The 16,071-nt window shown below is 46.7% G+C and overlaps 1 protein-coding gene and 1 pseudogene across 6 annotated transcripts in view; one reads left to right on the top strand and one right to left on the bottom strand.

Annotated features, from left to right (window-relative positions):
* Positions 1–16,071, top strand: part of TTC7B (tetratricopeptide repeat domain 7B) — a 263,594-nt gene that overhangs the window by 96,388 nt on the left and 151,135 nt on the right. The gene's annotated exons all lie outside the window — the stretch shown is intronic.
* Positions 1,897–3,959, bottom strand: LOC122443957 (annotated as a pseudogene).

Below are 16,071 nucleotides of genomic sequence, written 5' to 3'. Positions count from 1 at the left end.
CTCTCCTCTTTCCCTTTCATCAAGAGGCTCTTTAGTTCTTTGCTTTCTGCCATAAGAGTGGTGTCTTCTGCATACCTGAGATTGTTGATATTTCTCCCGGCAATCTTGATTCCAGCTTGTGCTTTATCCCACCCGGCTTTTCAAATGGTGTGCTCTGCATATACGTTAAACAAGCAGAGTGACAACATACAGCCTTGACATACTCCTTTCTCAATTTGGAACCAGTCTGTTGGTCCATGTCCAGTTCTAACTGTTGCTTCCTGACCTGCATACAGATTTCTCAGAAGGCAGGTAAGGTGGTCTGGTATTCCCATCTCTGGAAGAATTTTCTACAGTTTGCTGTGATCCACACAATCAAAGGCTTTGGCACAGTCAATAAAACAGAAGTATATGTTTTTCTGGAACTCTCTTGCTTTTTCAGTGATCCAGCGGATGTTGGCAATTTGATCTCTGGTTCCTCTGCCTTTTCTAAATCCAGCTTGAACATCTGGACGTTCATGGTTCATGTACTGTTGAAGCCTGGCTTGGAGAATTTTGAGGATTACTTTGCTAGCATGTGAGATGAGTGCAATTGTGTGGTAGTTTGAACATTCTTTGGCATTGCCTTTCTTTGGGATTGGAATGAACACTGACCTTTTCCAGTCTTGTGGCCACTGCTGAGTTTTCTAACTTTGCTGGCATATTCAGTGCAGCACTTTCACAGCATCATGTTTTAGGATTTGAAATAGCTCAACTGGAATTCCATCACCTCCACTAGCTTTGTTCTTGGTGATGCTTCCTAAGGCCCTCTTGACTTCACATTCCAGGATGTCTGGCTCTAGGTGAGTGATCACACCATCGTGATTATCTGGGTCGTGAAGATCTTTTTTGTACAGTTCTTCTGTGTATTCTTGCCACCTCTTCTTAATATCTTCTGCTTCTGTTAGTCCATACCATTTCTGTCCTTTATTGAGCCCATCTTAGCACGAAATGTTCCCTTGCTATCTCCAATTTTCTTAAAGAGATCTCTAGTCTTTCCCATTCTATTGTTTCCCTCTATTTCTTTGCATTGATCGCTGAGGAAGGCTTTCTTATCTCTCCTTGCTATTCTTTGGAACTCTGCATTCAAATGAGTATATCTTTCCTTTTCTCCTTTGCTTTTTGCTTCCCTTCTTTTCTTTTTTTTCAGAGAATAAACTGTTTATTAAACAAGGCAACGGCAACAAAGGTCTTCTTCCTTCAGAATCCCTTGTATTTAATACGGCTTTAATCAAGAAAAGAAAACATATAAATGCAAGAAATATGTACAGGTAGAAAAGGCGTACCAATAGAAATGCAACGTTAATTGAGGGGGAGACGAAAGCGACGCTTTGTAGTTGCCGGGATGTCTCTGGGGGACAGCAAGTCAACGCTTATCAGCCTTCCTCAGAAGAGACCGTTTTGATTAATATCAGACCCATCTGACTCAGTCTATTAAACCCTGAAGGAAGGATATTCTTCAGATATAAAAGATACGGCTTTGATTAATAATTCTACCCTATTGCCTTTCCAGGCATTAGCAACTGTGTGGCCCCTCTAGAAAGGGAGCCTTTGAAATTGAGGAAGACAGGCTTCCTAAAACACTCAAGTTCCTCCACAAAACCACGTCTTGGCACTCCCCCCTGGGAAGGGACCCGAGCTGAGAAGGTGTCACCACTGGAGAAGTGGGAACCTGACTTACATAATTTATTTCACTGTCTACAGATTGAGGGTCAATTACTCGTGACATAATTCCTGGTTGAAGATAATGAGATCTTAGTAAAACTGACAAAAGCCTAGACAGGGAGTGAGTGGTACTACGGTCCGTGCCGCTGACCCCGAGGTCTGACATCGTTTACACCACAGCCCCGCGAGCGCGTTTCCCTTTGCTGCCAGTGGGTTCCCAGGTGTGACGAGACCGATGGCTTAGTCCGTGGCAGAGGGGCGCTCTGCGCTGCTGTCGGTCAGGGTGGGAATGGGGGTGCGGGTGGAGGTCGGGGGTGGGGGGGGTGGGGGATTCGCTTCAGCCCTCTATCCACAAGCTCCTGCCCCATCGGCAGGCCTCTCACATCGCTGCGTTCCTCCTGATGTTCATGACCAGCCTTCTGCCGTATTCTCTGTGGTCCACAGGCTTCACGTCCACCACCGTGGCCTTAATTTGAGACTCATCATTGTAGGTCTCTAGTTTGACCCTGATCCTGAACGTAAAAGATCGAAAGTTGGCATTCTGGAATACTTCCTCAAATGCTTGCTCGTTCTTCTAATTCCCTGAGATAAGCAGTGCTTTGTCCAAGGATGGCCTCTGCAGACTCCTGGAAACACGTGACCCACTGATTCTCTTGAAAATCGGCAATATTGACTGACAGGATCATGCAGTACTTGAAACTGGGGAATTCACTGTCACACTTCTCATGGCGGTACAATCCGTTCTGCCGGTTGATACTTTCTTGTTGCAATCCTGAGTTGGGCAGGCCTGGTACATACAATTTTCTTTGCAAAGATACACCACGGTTGCCACAGAGCTAAAATAGTCAGGCTTGTCGCCTTGGCCCAGGTTCTCTGACTTGACCTCATATAAAGTTTTCCAGTTGGTGTTGCTCCCACCTGCTCCTCCACTCTTTAGATCGGAGATGGAAATGCCATCTAAGGCTTGTCCTTCTGAGTCAAACCATCCACGCAGCTTATAGGCCTCTGGGATGTCAGGGTTCACAATCGTGGTGCTTGAAGACAGTACAGAGAGGCTCCGTCCACCAAAATCAGAAACTCTGGCTCCTTTAATGGCCATCACGGGTTGTCTAGAACCATCAAATTTATCAGCATCATCTCCCCACAGGGTAGCGTTCACCACTTGCCCTGACATATCCATCAGATAGATATTTCTCTTCAAGACTTCTCTGTTGTTAGACTTCACTATGATTTTTGTGACATCTTCGTAGTTCTTGCAGATCCCGATTATGTCTACAAGCGAGTCTTTAGATTTGCTCTCCAGGTCGCCAATCCCTGTGAAATCAAACTGAACTGTGGGTAAGTGATGACCGTCTTCACAGGGCATCACAGAAGTCTCACTGTTGAAGGTCATCTCGTAGTCGTTTTTGATGGCTGTGAATTGTTTGTTGGCGATCTTCAGGGTGCCTTTAGAGAAGTAATAGACCTTGTTCACGTCAATAAGGGGGAAAAACTTGTCCGCTTGCTCACTGGAAGCAGTCGCTCTGACTTCACCACTCTCATCAACCAGCTCTATGGAGAAAAGCTTCCCTTCCCCTCGGGAGTTGCTCCAGGTACAGATCTGACTTTTGTTGGTGACACAAATCGTCACCTTGGACTCCACCAAGTGGAGCACAAATCGTCCACTTGGACTGGTGCGGGGTGAGGCTGGCGATGGATACCACTTTGGCCTGTGTTCCCCCAGAGCTGCTCACTTGGCTGGTACTGCCAGCTCTTCCAAACGTCTTTGAGGCACCAAAGCCTTAGATGAGTGGGAGCCACTCCTGGGCTCCCCTTCTGTTGCTGGGGCCTGCTGGTTGGTGGACTGGCTGCTGAGACAGGAGGAGGAACTACTGGCTGCTGTCTGTGTCCTTCATTATAAGGCACTGGATTGCCAATCTTTGATCCAACTGCTTCAGCTGATTTCAAAACTTCTAACTCCATCAAAATAACCACTCTCCTTCCATCTTTCAGCGTGTTCACAATAAATCAGTTAATTTGGCAAATACAGTTGCTGGACAATCGCTCTTCCTCAACAAGAGGATTCAGCTGTGTTGCCAACATGAAAGAAGATAGAGTATTCAGCCCATCACTCATAAGCAGTCCATAACAGGGTGGACTATTCCCTGTAGTAATGGGACGGATGTTAATGGCTGGGAGGATGGGTTTTATAGATGTATCTCCCTGCTGCATGATGGCCGCAATGGCCCCTTCACTCAGGTGGCCCACCGTGGTTCTGCCACAACAACTCCCGCGCTCTGCTTCCCTTCTTTTCACAGCTATCTGTAAGGCCTCCTCAGACAGCCATTTTGCTTTTTTGCATTTCTTTTTCTTGGGCATGGCCTTGATCACTGCCTCCTGTACAATGTTACGATCCTCCATCCATAGTTCTTCAGGCACTCTGCCTATCAGATCTAATCCCTTGAATCTATTTCTCACTTCTACTGTATAATCATAAGGGATTTGAATTAGGTCATACCTGAATGGTCTAGTGGCTTTTCCTACTTTCTTCAATTTAAGTCTGAATTTGGCAATAAAGAGTTCATGATCTGAGCCACAGTCAGCTCCCGGTCTTGTTTTTGCTGGCTGTATAGAGCTTCTCCATCTTTGGCTGCAAGGAATATAATCAATCTGATTTCAGTGTTGACCATCTGGTGATGTCCATGTGTAGAGTTTTCTCTTGTGTTGTTGGAAGAGGGTGTTTGCTATGACCAGTGCATTCTCTTGGCAGAACTCTGTTAGCCTTTTCCCTGCTTCATTTTGTACTCCCAAGGCCAAATTTGCCTGTTACTCTGGGTGTTTCTTGACTTCCTACTTTTGCATTCCAGTCTCCTATAATGAAAAGGGTATCTTTTTTGGGTGTTAGTTCTAGAAGGTCTTGTAGGTCTTCAGAGAACCGTTCAACTTCAGTTTCTTCAGCATTACTTGTTGGAGCATAGGCTTGGATTACTGTGATATTGAATGGTTTGCCTTGGAAATGAACAGAGATCATTCTGTCTTTTTTGGGATTGCATCCAAGTACTGCATTTTGGATGAAAAGAGTCTGAAATGTGTTCAGTTCAGTTCAGTCACCCAGTCGTGTCCGGCTCTTTGCGACCCCATGAACTGCAGCACACCAGGCCTCCCTGTCCATCACCAACTCCCAGAGTTTACCCAAACCCATGTCCATTGAGTCGGTGGTGCCGTCCAACCATCTCATCCTCTGTTGTCCCATTCTCCTCCTGTCTTCAATCTTTCCCAGCATCAGAGTCTTTTCCAAGGAGTCAGCTCTTTGCATGAGGTGGCCAAAGTATTGGAGTTTCAGCTTCAACATCAGTCCTTCCAATGAACACTCAGGACTGATCTCCTTTAGGATGGACTGGTTGGATCTCCTTGCAGTCCAAGGGACTCTTTTAAGAGTCTTCTCCAACACCACAGTTCAAAAGCATCAATTCTTCAGTGCTCAGCTTTCTTCACAGTCCAACTCTCACATCCATACATGACCACTGGAAAAACCATAGCCTTGACTAGATGTACCTTTGTTGGCAAAGTACTGTCTCTGTTTTTTAATATGTTATCTAGGTTGGTCATAACTTTCATTCCAAGGAGTAAGTGTCTTTTAATTTCATGGCTGCAGTCACCATCTGCAGTGATTTTGGAGCCCGGAAAAATAAAGTCAGCCACTGTTTCCCCATCTATTTGCCATGATGGGACCAGATGCCATGACATTGTACAGAAGACAGGAATCAAGACCATCCCCAAGAAAAAGAAATGCAAAAAAGCAAAATGGCTGTCTGAGGAGGCCTTACAAATAGCTGTGAAAAGAAGGGAAGCGAAAAGCAAAGGAGAAAAGGAAAGATATTCCCATCTGAATGCAGAGTTCCAAAGAATAGCAAGGAGAGATAAGAAAGCCTTCCTCAGCGATCAATGCAAAGAAATAGAGGAAAACAATAGAATGGGAAAGACTAGAGATCTCTTTAAGAAAATTAGAGATACCAAGGGAACATTTCGTGCAAAGATGGGCTCAATAAAGGACAGAAATGGTATGGACCTAACAGAAGCAGAAGATATTAAGAAAAGGTGGCAAGAAAACACAGAAGAACTGTACAGAAAAGATCTTCATGACTCAGATAACCATGATGGTGTGATCACTCACCTAGAGCCAGACATCCTGGAATGTGAAGTCAAGAGGGCCTTAGGAAGCATCACCAAGAACAAAGCTAGTGGAGGTGATGGAATTCCAGTTGAGCCATTTCAAATCCTAAAAGATGATGCTGTGAAAGTGCTACACTCAATATGCCAGCAAATTTGGAAAACTCAGCAGTGGCCACAGGACAGGAAAAGGTCAGTGTTCATTCCAATCCCAAAGAAAGGCAATGTCAAAGAATGCTCAACCTGAAATGGGTTAGAGCACATTAAAAATTCCCTTGTGGCTCAGCTGGTAAATGTGGGAGAGCTGGTAAATCTGCCTGCAATGTGGGAGACCTGGGTTTGATTCCTGGGTTGGGAAGATCCCCTGGAGAAGGGAAAGGCTACCCACTCCAGTATTCTGGCCTGGAGAATTTCACGGACTGTATAGTTCATGGGGTCGCAAAGAGTCAGACACAACTGAGCGACTTCCGCTTTCACGTAAAAAAAAAAAAAAAATCAGGGCCCTTTAGAGACGGGAACTCTGAGACCCACAGAAATCACGCTGAACGACCATTCAGTCAATATTTATCTAGAGCCTCACTAGGTTGTTTACTAGCACCAAACACTGTTCTAAGTGAACGAGTCAGACCCAGTCACTGCCTTGATGGGGTTTACATTTTGGCTGGGAAACAGTCAGTAGACAGGCAGTGTTGAGCTGTGCTCAGAGCGGTCGGCCTGCAGAAATGACTCATCTCTCTGCGACACGCGCCGCAGGAATCTGGCTTCCTCCAGACCCGTGGCCGCCCCTCGAGCCCCGGCACGCGCCCCCTGTGCCCGAGTGCCGCAGGGCGGGGCCGGCCGCGGGGCTGCGTGTCGGAAGCCGGGCTGCGTGTCGGAAGCGGGGCTGCGTGTCGGAAGCCGGGCTGCGTGTCGGAAGCGGGGCTGCGTGTCGGAAGCCGGGCTGCAGTGTTTGGTGGGTAACTTGTCACCCAGCACTGTTCAGTCCCTGTGGGTGGGCCCTGAGTGGTTCTTACAGACGTAAGGCTTTGAACCTCTCTTTTCAAAGGAAAAACAAGGATCCCAATTATATGCCATTCTTAAAGAGACCGAACTATGGAGAGAATAAAGAGATCAGTGGTTGCCAGGAGCCTGGGGGAGAGGGGCGATGGATGCACAGAGTACGCGAGTGTTTTAGGGCCGTCAGAGGACTGTGTGCGCCACTGTGGTGAAGGATTGTTGTTGAGTCCCTAGGTCGTGTCCGACTCTTTTCAGCCATATGGACTGTGGCCCGGCAGGGGTTTCCCAGGCAGGAATACTGGAGTGGGTTGCCATTTCCTCTTCCTCCAGGGGATCTTCCCGACCCAGGGAGCAAACCCGCATCTCCTGCCGAGCCAGCAGGGAGCCCGCCGGTGAGGATCGGTGTCGTTAGACTTTTGTCCAAACCCGCGGAGTGTGCAGCACTCTTCCCTTCCGGACCGAGAACCTTAAGGTGAACCGTGGACTTTGGTGATGAACATGCGTCCGTGTAGGTCATCCTTGGTGTAAAAAAAAAGGCCACTCTGGTGAGTGATGTTGTTAGCGGCTGTGTATATGGGGTGAGGGGGTATATGGGAAATTTCTGTACTTGCCTGTCCATGTGGTTGTAAATCTAAAAGTGTTTTAAAAAAAACAAGAAGGGGATCAGACGAGGCAGGGTGACTGACCCAGGGTCACAGAGCTAGTTGGGGGCCGTGCTGGGACCTGGCCTCCTCCCGGCCCCCAGCCCCGTTTCCTCGCCACTTGCACCAACTGCCCAGCTAGTGTTCCCTTCTTGAAAATGGAGAGCTGAGCAGCAAAGAACACATTACACTCAGAAAATAAGGACTTTAACATCAGTCTAGGTGTCATTATTTATGCAATAAGCCTCAGCCAAGGCGTCTCTGTTTCGTTTCAGTGTAGACTGGGTCTGGCTCATCCCTTAGTGCCGTCAAAACTTTAATACGAAAACAAAGGAATCTTTGTGGGTTTTACTTCTGAAACTCCAGGGCTGCTTTCCGTGAATGAACATGGGGAGTGAATTATGGGGACGGGCCGTTGCTTGCTTTGCGGGCACTGCATGCGTGTTAGCGGGCACTGCGTGTGAGCGGCCTGTGTCATCGAAGCGTCGTCAGCGTCCAGCCAGGGGGGTGCATCGTGTTGGCCTGTCCTTGGCTTCAGGAAGAGAATAGGGTGGGCTGTCTTAGGCTCCCGAAGTCCCAGGTGGGGGAGGATGGGGAGGGGAGGGTGGGGGGGCCGGTGAACTAACTGGCAGTTGATGGCAGCTCTCAAAGGCCCCTCCCCGCATGGTTCTCCCAGCTGCAGGCTGCCCCCCAGCCACCATTCAGAGTTAGAACTCCCTGCAGATGAGCGGGTGCAGGAAGTTACCCCAGTTCTTCACCTTGAACTTGTCTAAGATAGTGATTTTCTATTTTACTGGCGGGGGAGGGGGAGATTCTTTGTTTGTTTATTCATTCACTTATTTATTCATCCATCAAACATTTATGTGCCAGCAGCTAGGGTAGAGACAGCAAAAGATCCCAGTGGATTTTCTAGTCCAACAGGAAAATAAATAACCACTAGTGGGCTTAAGCCTTAGCAAGAAGGCAATACTATCTTTTTAAATTTAGCCTTTCACTTTGCAAGTTCCCCCAGAAGAGATGGTTATATAACAATGGTGTCTCAAAATCAAAATTAACTTTTTTAAAAAATATATTTCCCAATAACTCCTGATACGACCGTAGATTGACTCTGGAATTTTCTGATACAGATGACAGTGTTAGCTGGCCGACTCTCGGGTCATACCCTGGACGGGGTATCATCAATGAACAGACACAGCAGGAACATACAGTGGGGAGTGAGGAACGCGGCCCACTGCTGTTTAGTTTCAGATGGTTTGTTATTAAATTCACTTGTTCTGCCAGAGTTTATTCAGCTCCCGCTCCTGCCAGACGTTCTCCAGGTGCTGGGGGTGACATGGTGAGCAGCCAGACATGCTTCTTGCTCTCAGAAAGAAACTGGGTCCTTATATTCCTGGGAGTATGGCTGTACCCCAAGATGGTGCTAGGGAGGCAAGGTACCCCCTGCTGTGAGACTCCGTCTGTAAATGAAGCTGACCTGGGGAGGTTCCCCAGCTCGTGTCTGAGCAGAGCCTGAAGACGGATCGGTGCTCAGGAGCTAACTCGCAAAGGCAGAGTGGGGTGGGAAGTGTTGTTTAGACCTGAAAGGATCCTAAACTGGCATCAGCGGCATGTGGTTCAACCAGCCCACTCTTACGCTCTGCTTTATTATCCTCAGCATTGGGCTTCCCTGGTGGCTCAGATGGTGAAGAATCCACCTGCAATGCAGGAGACCCAGGTTCAATCCCTGGGTCCAGAAGTCCCCTGGAGAAGGGAATGGCTTCCTACTCCAGTGCTCTTCCCTGGAGAACCCCATGGGCAGAGGAGCCTCGCAGGCTACAGTCCATGGGGTCGCAGAGAGTCGGATGTGACTGAGTGACTGAGCAAACAGCATCTAACCAGCATCAAGTATACTGTGAACAGAGCTTACGAGGATCTTCTTAGGTTGTTGAGCATTCCAACCCTCAAGACTCACTTGCCACAGTTGGCATCTGTCTGTTGAGATGGATCCAGAATAGAATCAAAGGTTGCCAGGAGGGCAGCATCGGGGGCTTCTCTCCTGTGTGAATGTTGGCTGGACCGTCCATCCGGCCACCCGCGAGCTTCGCCCCTCCCGTCATGGAGTGACAGCTCCCGAGCTAGAGAAGGAACCTCACATGGAGTAGGGGTGGGCTCTGTCCTGACTTAATGTCTCCCTGGGGAGATACTCAGTCGTAAGTCATCACATTCAAGGAAGCCCAAAGCTGTGTTGTCCACATCAGATATTTATAGCTCCTTCCAGTCCAGATGCAAGTTATCAATCAGGGGTCATTTTTAACATAAACAATGTTGCCTCGTAACATAATTGACATTCTATGGGTAACTTTAATTAGGTTTCCAGAGAAGCAGAACTAAAAAGTTAACCTCAGGTCAGATCCTCAAGCAGGAGAAGAAAGGGATTTGTTAACCCTTTCCTGCATTATATATTTTTTTCCTGATCTGTTTATTGACTGTCTCCCTTCACTGGCATACAAGTTCCGGGAATTTTTGTCTGTTTGGTTTGGGGAGGGATCTGGGTCTGTCTACGGTTGTGTGTGGATGAGTGAGAGAGTGAGTGAGCTCCTCCTGTTCGGGGATGGCTGTGGCTCATAGATGTCTGACAGTTGTGTGACCTCTTTAGAATGAATGGACGCAGCACACGTGTACTGAGCGCTGAGTGCCGAGCGGGGTGCTAGTCCTGGGGAGTCCGATGGCCGCGGCCGCCTGGACGGGGCTCGCGGGCTCCTGCTCCTGCCGCAGCTGCTTGGTGGGAGGGCCTTCCGGATCTTCCTGAGAGATGACATCTTTCCGTTGAAAGAGGGTGGAGGGGGCCAGGTATCAGATCATTTCCTTGTCCTCAGTCAGAAACAATGTGTTTTCTGGGATGATCACAGGGGCTTCTGCCGTCTGCCTTATCTCTCCGACAAGGCTGTTTGCAACGGTGGCGGCTGCGTTATAAGATGCTCCCCAAGCAGCGGGCTCCCCTGGTGACTCAGCTGTAAAGAATCCTTCTGCCAATGCAGGAGACACCAGTTCGATCCCCGGGTGGGGAAGATCCCCTGCAGAAGAGCATGGCTTCCTACTCCAGTATCCTTGACCTGGGAAGTCCCATGGTCAGAGGAGCCTGGCGGGCTACAGTCTGTGGGGTTGCCAAGAGTTGGACACGACTGAGTGCCTGAACAAAGACCCCCGGGCAGGTCTGACGGACTCTTTCATCTCTGGGTGGCAGCATGGTGCTGGTCAGCCTCCTTCCTTCAGCCCGGACTCGTCTGGATTCAGGGTTCCCACCTCTTCCATGGCTTGGTGTTGAGAACCTTGCTCCCAGAGCCTCCCAGACCCGCATGTTTTTTTTTTTTTTTTAAATCTGTAGCTCTTTGAGTTGACATCTCATGGAGTGAAGTTAGGCACAGAAGCCTACGAGCCTGTCTCAGTGCGGGCTTTGCAGGCAGCGCTCTAGGGCAGACCTCTGAAATGACACGTGTGTGCTGGGAAAGAGGAATTCATGTCCCTTCTGGTCAAGGAGGAAGCCAGCTCTCACCCTCTGCGCCTGTCAGACTGCGGGGAGCTTTCTTGGTAATTCGGTGACGTCCGTGCCGTGGAGCGAGTCCAGATGTGCCTGCTGGGGAAGCAGCTGGATGGCGGGGCCGTGGGCGAGCCGGCAGCTTCCCTGCTCTGGGTCCCAGCCGGGCCGCACTCATCCTCCTGCCTCCCCACTGCCCTGGCGTGGGTGCCAAACGCGGGAATGTGTTCTGTGAGGGCAGGGTGTGGGGTCGAGGCCCCAGCTCTTTTCAAGAGATATTTCCTACCTGTTTCTAAGTCATCATTTTTCTCTCTATTCTTTCTTTCTTTTTTTTCTTTTTTGCAGAGATATTTTTAGTAGCTCTTACAGAGAGTCAGAGAGAGATTGAGCTAACGCCCAGAAAATGACCGAGATATATTTGGAGAAATTATGACTTTTCTTAGGAAATGCTAGAACCTTCTCTTGAAAAGGAGAGGGGCCATACATTTTCTTACAAAGACCTGCCTTTATGTTTGTGGAGGAATGTCTGCCACTGACCGCACATCGGTAAGGATATCTATGTCCTCACAGCACAGTCCTACATGAAACTGTAAGGCTTGTAACAGTTAACGAATTGTTTCTTTCAACTGACGTTGGTTTTTGCACCTTCCTCTGTTTTGGGGGTGCGTTTTTCTCTTCTCTCACAGATGGCTCTGGAGGTAACCCTCCCAGCCTGGTGCAGACACGCTGTGCCTTCTCTTCTGCCGGCTCTTCCCCGGTATCTTCTCTCTGCTGGCAGGTGCGTGGTTGACGGGCGTGGGAGCTGCTTCTCCTTTGAATCTCCCTGGCAAATTAGCATCAGAAGCAGCACTCTCTGCCTGTTGGAAACAAGCAGTTAAAATACCAGGAAGAATCTGATACTGTATTTCTTCTGAAGAAATGCCCAGAAAAACTCATTAGCCAGACTTGGTAAAACTTCTGAATTACAGATTTTTTTTTTTAAAGATGCAATTATATTGCTTTCAAGTACATTCTGAGCTAGTTTTTTTTTTTTTTTTTGGAGAAGTTATTGCCTGCTCAGTTCCATGTACATTTATTGAGAGCCTGCTGGATGCCAGTCTCTAGGATAAGCTCTGGGATTTGAGATGAATGAAAAATGCTCTGTGAGCTCATGGGGAAGAGAGATGTCAACAAGGAGTTATAGGACCCGGTGGCAGTGGGGAGACGGGCTGGGGGGCCCGGGAGCAGCCGGAGTGCTCACCGCGTTGCTCAGAGCTGACCTCTGCACTCCGTCTTTGGGGGACAGCACCGTCTTCAGGAGGCCTGCCGGGGAGGCGGGCAGGGATGGTGGTCGTGGCTGAATGCTAGAGCTCCCAGGCAGGACGACACGCTTGATGTGCTCTTGGCAGGCAGCACTGTCTAGGGGTTAGTGAGCACTGACTCTGGATGCAACAACCGGGGTGTGAATCCTCTCTCCTGAGAATGCCGTGCCCTTGACCTCCCTGTGGTTCCCTCCCCTCACTTGTAAACCGAGGGTGGCAACAGTGCCTGCTTCACATGTCATGCCTTAGTAAGCAGAGTGTCTGGACAGTGTCTGGCACACGGTAAGCATGATAAACTAGGGTTTGTCAGCTCCCTGGCGGCTCAGACGGTAAAGAATCCGCCTGCGGTGTGGGAGACGAGGGTTCAATCCCTGGGTCGGGAGGATCCCCTGAAGAAGGGAAAGGCTACCCACTCCAGTATTCTTGCCTGGAGAACCCCACTGGGGGGCTGGGGGGCTACAGTCCATCGGTTCACAGAGTCAGGTAAGGCTCAGTGACCAAGCAACACGTTTTCACTTTAGAAGAGATGATCCGAATGAGCAGCTGAGAAATCTGGGAACATAACAGCAGTGGGAGCAGAGTTCGGGGGTCTTCTCATATCTTGACATTAAAAAAACAGCAACCGGATAGCAAAACCAAAACCCCATGAACAACATTTAGAACAAAACTAGATGAAAAATGTACTCATGAACCTCAAAGTATATACAAGCTAACAGGGACAGACTTCCAGCAGCTTGAGACAAGCGTGTTATTTGCGTTTGTGTGGGAGAAAGCAGAAGGCAGCAATGGGGTATTCAGGGGCCTGCGAACAGGAGACCCACAAATAGCCAGCAAGACTACTGGAAAGCTTGTCTGGCCAATTTTGGATTTGCAGCTGAAAATGAAAGAGTTTTGCCAAGTGAGAGCTGAGGGGCTGGAGCGGTCCGGCCCCTCTGGAGACTTGGAACCACCCCTCTAGGGCTCTTTGCTGGGACTGGGCCCCACGACGAGGACGATGCTGAGAGCAGAATGAAAACTGGCCAAGTGACACCAGACGAAAGGACAATACGTTTATGTTAAACTTTTGAGGAACTGCCAAGCTATTTTCCTTAGCGACTGTGCCATTTTAATGTGCCATTCCTAGCAGCAATATCAGAGTTCCAGCTTCTTTCCATTCTCGTCAACCCTTAGTGTTGTCAACTTTTAAATTAAAGCCAGTCCACTGGGTTTGGAGAAGGAAATGGTAACTCACTCCAATATTCTTGCCCAGAGAATCCCATGGACAGAAGAGCCTGGTAGGCTATAGTCCATTGGGTTGCAAGGAGCTGGGCACGACCGAACGACTAACACACACAGGCAGGGGGTTTGTAGTGGTGTCTCATCGTGATTTTAGTTTCCATTTCCCCAGCAGTTAATGACGTTGGGCAGTTTTGCATGTGGCTTTTAGCTATTCCTGTATCTTCTTTGGTGAAACATCTATTCAGATCTTTTGCCCTGTTTTCAGTTGGATTGTTGTCTTCTTATCATGTTGTAACAGTTCCTCATGTATTTCTAGATACAAAAACTTAGTCAGATACATATTTGCAAATATTTTCTGCCAGTCTCTGGCTGGTGTTCATTTTTTTCAGTTATGTCAGTTGAAGAGGAAAAGTTAATTTTGATAAAGTCCAGCTTAACTAGTTTTTCTTTTTTGGATCATCCTTTGGTGTCATATCTAAGACATTTTGGCCCAATCCAAGACTATAGAGATTTTTCTCCTTGTGTTTTATTCCAGAAGTTTTATAGTTTTAGGTTTTACATGTAGGTCTCTAATCTATTTTGGGTTAATGTTTGAGTATGTTGTGAAGTAAGAATCTAAGTTAATTTCTTTTTTTTTTTTTGCATTTGGATATCCAGTTGTCTTAGCACCATTTGTTGAAAAATCAACTCTTTTCCCATTAAATTGTCTTGACACTTTAGTAAAAATTACTTTATTTCTGGAATCTGTATTTTGTGTCATTATATATCTATTCTTTAAGTCAATAGCACACCATCTTGAATATGCAGCTTTATTGCAAATTTTGAAATTAGATAGTATAAGTCCTCTAACTTTGTTCTTTTTCAAAATTGTTTTGTCTATCTCAGTCTTTGATATTTCCAATATGAATTTTAGAATCATCTTGTCAATTTCTACCAAAAAAAAAAAAAAAAAAAGTGCCTCCCAGGATTTTGGTAAGGGTGGCAGTGAAGCTCTAGGTCAGTTTAAGGAGAATTATCACATTAACAATGGGCTTCCCTGGTGGCTCAGCATTAAAGGATCCACCAGCAATGCAGGAGTTTCAGGTTTGATCCCTGCCTCGGGAAGATCCCCTGGAAGAGGAAATGGCAACCCACTCCAGTGTTCTTGCCTAGGAAATCCATGGACAGAGGAGCCTGGCGGGCTACAGTCCGTGGGGCCGCAAAAGAGCAGGGCACGGCTTAGCAGCTAAACAAAAACACTACATTAACAATAGTGAATCTTCCAATCCACTGTCTCTTCTTTTAGTTAGATTCTCTTTAATTTCTCTCAAAAATGTTTTGTAGTTTTTATTGCATAGGTTTTTAATCTCTTGTTAAATTTGTTCCTATTTTATTCATTTTATGCTATTGTGAATGAAATTGTTTTCTTAATTTCATTTTCAGATTATTATTTGCTCTTCTATATATACTATTGATTTTTATAAGTAGATGCTCTATCTTGCAACCTCGCTAAACTTATTAACTAGTTCTTATAATTTTTAATAGATTAATTACTTAGGATTTTTCCATATGGGATTGTGTTATCTATGAATAGAAACAGCTTTACTTCCTCCTTTTCAAGCTATATACCTTTTATTTCTACAGTCGCCTACTGCACTGTCGAGAGTCTTCCGTACACGTCGGATGGCCGTGGTGCGATCAGACCTCTTTCTGCTGCTCCCGCCTGACCTTAGGGAGAACCACAGAGCACAGTGTTAGCGCAGGCTCTTTCACAGATGCCGCTGTGCCTCCAGTGGCAGTACCTTCACCACACGTCTGTCTCATCTGGTGTTCATATAGCCACTCCAGCCATCTGTGGTTACTGAACACGTAGTGTATCTTTTTCATCCTTTGCTTTCAATTCTGTGTCTTTGAGTTAAAACACATCTCTCGCATATCTCTTGTAGACAGCAGATAGTTGGAGTTTACTTTTTTATCCAGTATTAGAAAATTTGCCTTTTGATTGGAATATTTAGCTCACTCACATGTAATGATTGAATTTACACCTGCCATTTTGCTCTTTTGTTTCTCTGTGTTTCATATAGTTTTGAATTCTTTATTCCTTCTTATTACCCTTTTTTGTATTAAACAGATACCTTTCAGTATTACATTTTAATTCTTCTGTTGATTTTTTAACCTATATTTTTTGAAAGATTTTACGGTGATTTCTCCATGAATTATAAAACATATCTTAAATTATCAATTATTTCAGTAAAATATAAAGTTTGGCTCTACTGTAGCTTCATCCTTTATTCTAATATAGCTTCTTTCTTTTGCTACCAGTGTGTGGATATATTATAAACACAACAGTGCAATATAATAATTCATTCCTCATACAATCCTATTTTTAATAGAAATTTCAAGAAGACGAGATTTGAAAGTATATTTGCACAGTATTTTATATTCACTCAGATATTCGCATTTCTAGTGCTCTGACCAGGTTACTCCTGAGGTTTCACGTTGCCCTCCCTTGTCCTCTCCCGGGAGTCTGAAGGACTTCCTGTAAAATTTTGTATTGTGCATGTCTGCTAGCTGTGAATTCTCCCACTTT

The sequence above is a fragment of the Cervus canadensis genome, chromosome 6, assembly GCF_019320065.1.
Source record: "Cervus canadensis isolate Bull #8, Minnesota chromosome 6, ASM1932006v1, whole genome shotgun sequence".
Lineage (NCBI taxonomy): Eukaryota > Metazoa > Chordata > Mammalia > Artiodactyla > Cervidae > Cervus > Cervus canadensis.
This window is presented reverse-complemented; position numbering and strand designations above follow the sequence as displayed.